Genomic DNA, 8,150 nt, shown 5'->3' with positions numbered 1-8,150 from the left:
GGACTGTCGTGCAAGGTGCACCAACTGGTAGGGAGCTGGGTCGAAATTGGTCAACATCGGGGGTTTTTCCGCAAGGTTTACTCTACCTACATAAAGGAAGATTTAGGGTTCCGAGGTGAAACCCTAACCCTAATCCGACCCCAGCTGACCCAGACCACCCTAGCCGCCCCAGCTGAGCCCTGCCCTGTCGGTGCGCGCGCCCCGGCCGCCGGCGTGCTGCTCCGGCCACCGGAAACCCTCCTGCAGCCTTCCCGGACCACCCTCTCGGCCACCTTTTCCTCCTCCTTGGCCGAGAGCAAGTGGGGCATCTACACCACCTCTGGAAGGAAGCCCCGGCCGTGATCCACCTCCAGCGCGCCTATCTCCCAGCTCCGGCCATCCCCGGACGTTGCCGGAGCCGCCTGGAAGCTGCGGCCAGCCCGGGGTCAACCCAGGCCGAGCCGGGCCAACCTCGAGCTGCGGGCGCCGCCACCACATTTCTCCGGCCGCGCCGCCCTCCAGTCGGCCTCGGCGACCTCCGGCAACCCGGCGCGCGCATCCCCCGCCGTCCCCGCGCGCCGCCGGCCGTCGCTGGAACTTCCTGTGGCCGCCCAAGCACGTGCGGGCCGAGGTCGGGCCCGCCCAGCTTCTAGACGCTGCCGCAGCCCACCGTAGGGTGCACGGCCTCCCCCTCGACCTCCGGCGCCGAACCGTCGCCGCCCCGACCTCCTCCGGCCGCCGCCGCGCCGCCGGGAAGCTTGAACCCGAGAGGGAGTTGGGGGAGTGGATCTCGGCCGCCGCGCCACCGGTTGCCGCCCGCCGCCGGCCAGCACCCTCCCCGGACCCCCTGGACCGAGTGCTCCCTCCTCCGGCCGGATCGCCCGCCTCCCGGCCGCCGGCGACCAACCCTAGCACTCCTCGGGTCCGGTAAGGGCATTTTACGTTCCAGCACTGTTTTTCGAGGTTCCGGTCTCCTTTTCGGTGATCCGAAAAGCCTCCTAAGCTTCGGGAAGTGAGCACGATGATCTACAACTCGTGCTGAACATCGTGCTCACCTCCAATAGCAGCAATGATGCCCTGGTTTGTGAGTTAGTCGCGATCTTCGCGCTGTGCGCGCAGTTTATCTGATTTTCACATCGCTCGTGCGCGCACCGCAGTGGCCGGCAGTGCTCCGAAAGGTGAGCACGGCCTCCGACATGCTGAAACCTGTCAGCGAGTACGACGGTCGGATTAATCGACCTCTGGTTTGCGTGCACGGTCCAGAAGCCTAGAAATCACATGAAATGATGCAATTTCATGTATCAGTATCGGCTTTTAGGCTTCCTGCTTTGTTGTAGATGCTGTGGACAGCGTGTAAATGCTGAGGGTAACCTCTGGACTGATCGTCCAAGGCCCCAAGCCTTTGCGGAAATCGTAAAGTGATTTCCGGAGCGTTTTTCGGCGAAATCCGCCGATAGAACGCGTTTTCGATTCGGAATTCTTCCGATGGTCCTTGGGGATCATTTGTTTAGTCGCTGAGCCTTGTTGGCTGGTCACCTGCATCGTTTCGTGGGTTTGGAAACGACAGGTGAGCGACAGCGAAGTTCCGGTGCGGTTTTCGGGACTTCCGGTTTGTACGGTAAGCTAATTTGGGAAACTGTTTTTGTGGGGCTATGAGCGGGGGTTGTGAGTTAGCTTTTCATGTCAGTGGGTTAGACCTTAAACCGTTGGACCTTTCGTAGGTTCGGTTGCACCGTCTTCACAGTCGAGAGACTTTCGTCGGATACGTACAGGTGGGTACTTCGACCCGACGTCGATACAGTGGTGCACGCTCGGTGACGTTCCTTCCACCCTTCCTATTTACATTGCTTATCATATACATTGCCTATCATATTATCCTCGTATTACTCTACTCGGTTGTTTCCATGCTCGGTATCTTGTGTAGGAGTAGAGTAGATTTCTTCAGCATATGATATCTGTGATCTGGTTGGTTGATTCTCCTTTGTTGTATCTATGACCTGGTTGGTCGAGTTTCATACTTCATACTTGTGACCTGGTTGGTCGATTTGGTTACGTGATGACCCATGCGGTCGATGGGCCCTGGGGGGCAGGATTGTCGGCTGGTTGCCGACGGTTGATCATTGAGCATATTGCATTGATCGCCCGATACTCGTCGCATTTCACGAACACTGGCGGTCTGATCCACCGCAAGGAGTGTTCTTTTCCGGAAAAGTGGTTGAATGGTGACAACCCGTGAGCCCTAGAGGGGTTATATGCACTGGAGAGTAGTAGTGGCATTGGCTTGAGGTCTGCGGTGCTGACCAAGAGAGCAGTGGTTCAGATTGGGTACTTTTGGACTGATTGTCCCGTTGATGCATACATACAGTAGCTGTAGTTGTTCATTTATATTCATTTCAGTACTTGTTTATTTTAGCTACTGTACTACCATTATCCATATATTTGTTTATCTCCGTGACTAGTGAGTACCCCTCGCCTTCTTCGGCTTGCGGTACCCACTGGGAGGGGAGACATGTTTACATGTTCTCACCCCCCGCCCCCATTACAGGTGACGTAGCAGGACCGAGTGGGACAGCTGGTGAGGAGCGTGTCTAGCGTGCGATAGAGCTCCTTCCCGAGTCGGTTATTCCTTTTACCCTTCATGCTTGAATAAATACTTAGACATATTATGGTTTAGTTCTATTTTATTATCTAACAATCTGGGTTTTCAATTGGTTTCGAAATGTACTAAAGGATTTGAGTTTTCTTGAAATAAAACAGTTTTCTACCCCCCCGTGGTAGCTGGTTTGAAAAAGAATGGTTCCCGTGTGGGGATTAGTTTTCAAATTGATTTCCCTGTGGTTTTATGGATTTAGTATTTCAAGATCGGTTTCCAGGTAGGAAACATTTTAACTGATAGATGTGGAATGTTATTCATAATTCAAGTATCATATCTGTGTGTGTAAATGGAATGGATGAATGTTATCTATCTTGTTGTTCATCTGGTTATGGTTGTGATTGTGTGTGTATCTATACTCTGTTGTACTTGTGCGACGCCGTGCAAATACAGGGGAGACTCTGTCCGTGTGAACAGTGGAACTCCTGTATTTGTGGCGGATCTGGCACACTCTGGGGTCAGATTTTCAAAAAAAAAAAATTTTCAGACGCTTTTCCGCTACCTTTTAAACTAAAAGGGACCCCGGGGCGTGACATAATTTTTCATCATACATAACACATGTATTTTTAGCATTCTAAATAACTCGTAGGCTCTATCTAGCATGAATATGCATGCGTTTCAATTTTACAACAAGTAAAAATAACATAGGAGGAATTTCTCCCATATTCAATGAAGTCAAACCCACCGAAACTCCTCGTAGCCCTTCGTTTGCGCCGACGAAGGTGTCCACTACTCTTCTAGCTCCCTAAAGGTAATATTAAGAGAGATAAACAAACGTTACGAACACCCCTTTGATTACACATTAATCAACTCAAGAGAAGGGGCAAGCACTCACCTATAGTGTGGGGAATGCCTCTCAAATCCCAAATGAAGGCAAGAACTCTTCAAAACCAACCTAAAGAAAGGTTCTAAGTCAATCAATTAGGTTCCAAAAGCCTCTAATCAAAAATTTCCATTTTAAACCCTAATTTTTTATTTCTAGGGTTTCATCTCAAGACATCTATCAAACATGAATCTAGAGGAAGAATCATGTTACTAACCTTAAGAAAAGAACCAAACAAGATTAGAAATCAACTAAGGTTGAAGATCTTCCCTTCCACAAGCTCCTCTCCAAGCTCCAACTCTTCTCCTATGGAAGAAATAGCACCAAGAAGCAAAATGGAGTAAAATGAAGTGATTAAACTTCAAAAATCCCAACTAAAATGAAGGAGAATCAAAGAGAATGAGTGGAAGGTTCCCTACCTTCTTCTCCTCTGTTTCCCAGCTCAGGGAACACCAGGGCCGTGGGTGGTATTGTAGTGTTGCTACAATTCCAAAAACACCCCTAAAAAATAACCAGACTGCATTCTACATTGTGTATCGGTACATAAAAAAATGTACCGGTACAACCCTCAGTACGTGCAAACCCGAGGCTCGGGTTGGCAGAAAAAGCTCTGTGTACCGGTACATATCCAATGTTGTACCGGTATAACCTCTTGTTCCGGTACAACTTCAATGTTGTACCGGTACACTTCCGTGCAGAGTCAAACCCGAAAGCAACCTAATAATCTTCACTTTGGAGACATTGGTGCTAAGTTTAAACCTCGATTCCCGGGATGCGAGCCATAGGTCGGAACACTGTCAACGACCCTCCAGAAAAGCTGGAAAAACTCGTAACACAACTCAAACACTCGAACCTCGCAATATGTAAAGGTCCAGTATGTTACAAAATTTTTAACTTTTAAAAATCTTGTAAAAATTATACAATAAAACTAGAAAACTAGACCATATGATCCTATTTGTACTTTCAAGGCAAGTCCAATGACGCTTAAATCACACAAATCTAATTTATGGGTAAAAAATAGGTAAACTTCAAATACCACCCTTGTAGTTTTGCACTTTCTCACTTTAGTATTCTGTGGTTTAAAGTGTATCAAGTTAGTGTCTTGTGATTTCATTTTTATCTTTTTATCAGCTTTTTCATTAATATTTCGTTAAATTATATATAAAAAATTTTAGATTCCCTACCTAGGTTTATCGAATATTCACTTCAGTACCCTTTAGTTTTAACTTTGTCACTGATTTAACGAAAAAAATTAGTGAAATCGATAATAAAATGATAAAAATGAAACTACAGGATATTAAATTGATACACTTTAAATCACAGAGTACTAAAGTGAGAAAGTGTAAAACCACAGAGGTGGTATTTGAAGTTTTTTCAAAAAAAATTATGTTTTTTTACGAATCAGTTCCTGAAACCTAAACTATTATTTATAGATTGGTCTTTGATTGCTCAATTAATTAAGCCATTAATGGCTTCTAGAAGTCTAACACCAGCAATGTGCACCAAAGACTTTTGGGGTCTAATCTACTATCTACTACTTTATTATTATTATTATTATTTATTTTTTATTCACCTATTTTTTTTACTACATTAAAGGAGGGGTTTGGGGCCGACCAAAAGGTGACACGTGTCCCCCCCTAAACCCTCTTTCACTCTCTCTCTCCCTCTACTATATATATAATATAATATATAATATATAGAACTAGCTACATAGCTATATATATATATATATAATATATATTATATATATATATATATATATAATAAATATTAAAAAATTATTATTAATATATATTAATATATATATATATATATATATATTATTAAATATTTAATTATTTTGATACTTCAAATTTTAAAAGTTTTTAAATTTCAAATTTATATTTTTATTTTAAATTCTAAATTTTAATTTGTAACTTATAATATTTATTTTCGATTATTTAAACTTCAAATTTTAAACTTTAATCTCTAATTTTATGAAATTAATTAATTAATTTTATAATAATACGCGTAATAAATGCGTATAAAATCTAACCGCTAATAGATGGCAATTTAAATATACGTAAATGATCGCTAGTACTAAAAAATAAAGAATTAAAATTTCAGACTAAACTTTGGAAATATAGTGATATTTGTATATTTAATAATAATTTATTAAATAATTCTTCCTACAATTTTATTTTTCTTAATCTATTTATTAATATTTTTAAAAAATATTTTGATAAGATTTATATCAAATTCTTTCATATAAATTTTTAAAAAATAAATTGTGTATGAAATTTTAACTTTGGCCATTATTACCAGTTTTAATAATTTTTATTTAAAACAAAATAGATTTTAACTATTTAAAATATTTTATATAATTTTTATTTTAATTAATAATAGACTTAAAAACTATAATAAAATATTAAAAAATAATTTATTATAAAAATATGTTTATATCCCAGCATCGCGCGGTGTATTTCACTAAGTCCTATAGTATTATGAATCCTCAGTTTTGGAGGGCAGTGGCGGCGAGCGGAGGCGCGGGCAGGGGCGAGCGCGGGGCGCGGGCCGGCGGGCGTGCGTGGCGGGGCGCCGCGTGGCGCGGGCGAGCGGGCTGCGCGGGCAGGCGGGCACGTGGGGCGGGGCACCGCGTGGCGCGGGGAGAGGAGAGGGAGAGGAGAGGGAGAGGCGGGCGCGCGGGGCGCCGGCAGGCGGGCGCGCTCGGCGGGCCGCGGCGTGGCGCGGGGAGAGGAGCGGGAGAGGAGCGGGAGAGGAGAGGAGAGAAGAGGGTGGGGCCCAGCCGAGGGGAGAGGAGAGGGATAGGGGAGGGATATTTTTCTTTTGTCTCTTTAATTTTTTCTCTTTAATTATTTTTATATATTTGTTCTCTTAATGTATGATTAAAAAAATTTATAAATTTTTTAAATTCAATCTAAATTTTTATTTATTTTTTAAAAATTTAAAATATATAAATAATTTTTAAATAAGTTAAATTATTTGTATTAAATATAAATATTAATTAAGCTGAATAATAGAATTATTAAAAATATATAAAAAATAAGGAAGGAAATTTAAAAATGAAACATAAAAAAAGTAAAAAAAAAATAAAAATAAAAGGACAAGATAGATAAAAGAAGAGTAGAGCAAAAAATGTAAGAACAATAAATTATTTTTTCTAAAAATTATATATAATAATTATAAATATAATTATATATAATTTCTTGTTAGTATGATTTTTGCCTTTATTTTTTTTAATCTTTCTTATAATTTATTTTTTTATTTTTATTATAGCAATAGTTGTTTATTTTGTAGTTATTTTTTTATATAATTTTTTGACTTTTCTTTTGCTATTATTTATTTTATTTATATATTTATTTCTACGAAATCATTCCGCCGCAACGCGCGGGTCCTTCACTAGTTTATTTATTTACTCAATTAAAGTAGAGTTCGGTCACCTCAAGACCTTTAGGAGTGACACGTGTCCTCCTAAAGCTCTTTTCACTCTCTTTAAAAAATTTGCATGCACCCGGTGTACACTCTCCATTAAAGGAGAGTTCAATCACCTCAAGGCCTTTAGGAGTGACACGTGTCCTCCTAAAGCTCTTCTCTTTCTCTCTAAAAAATTTGCATGCACCGATCTACACAAATATAATATGCATCAAATCTATTTTTTCAATTTAAAATTAAATATAATTTAATAAATATAATTTACATTTTGTAATGAGTTTCTATCCATCGTACGATGGGCCAAGTAAATAAAATAAATCTTTATTTGAATCGATCTTTATACTTAGTTGAACCTAAGCTTGAACCCAGAGCCCATGGTTGGTGGTTCGGGAAACGGTGAATGAGATCCCTCCCAGCCACCTCGAGAAGTTAGAAGTTGAGAGTATACTTCTCTTTTACGAAGATATTCCAAGTGGTAAGTTCCAAGATATTCAAAAGTGGTAAATTTGATTTTATATTAATTTATTTATATTAGATATAGTACATTTTTTTTATACATTTTTTATAAACTAGTTTAAAATATATTTAAAATTATTTATAAAATAAATTAATTGGTTTTAATTATTATTTTTCAAAATTTTTTTGATATTTTTAGTTAATTTTTTATTTTAAACTCATCAGATAACGTTTCCCAGAATTATCAACTCTCCCAGGAGTGTAAGAAAACGGTTTTACAGAAAACGACTTTTACATATCTTTGAAGGATTTGAAAATTAAAAAATTCCATTAAAATAGTTTCTTAAATATTTAAAACAATTTAAGTAATCTTTAAAGCAATCTAAATCTTAAAATTAAAAGAAACCAGTACAATTACATTGATTCGTATTTTTAATGTTATTCTTTATTTTGAACTAATTAAGTTTTTTTTAATATCAACCCCCAATAGATATATACAAATAAATATAATTTCCTTTACTATGATAAACTATGTGGTTCACATATTCATTTAAAACACGTGAAATAAAGACTTTTAGACTATATTTTTAAATTTGAGATCATTTAAAACTATATCTCTGAAAAATATATCTATCCAACGTAAATATTTTAATATAAAATTAAATTATTATGATTAATATTTTTCAATCCTAATTATATACATTATAAATATCTGACTCACGTCCGTTTCAAAAAAATATTTACTCCTCACCCATCCCTTCTTTAGTAAGCTATACTTTTTGAATTCCGGATATTATAAAACATGTA

Source organism: Ananas comosus, linkage group 20 (genome assembly GCF_001540865.1).
Source record: "Ananas comosus cultivar F153 linkage group 20, ASM154086v1, whole genome shotgun sequence".
Lineage (NCBI taxonomy): Eukaryota > Viridiplantae > Streptophyta > Magnoliopsida > Poales > Bromeliaceae > Ananas > Ananas comosus.
Note: the sequence above shows the minus strand (reverse complement) of the source record.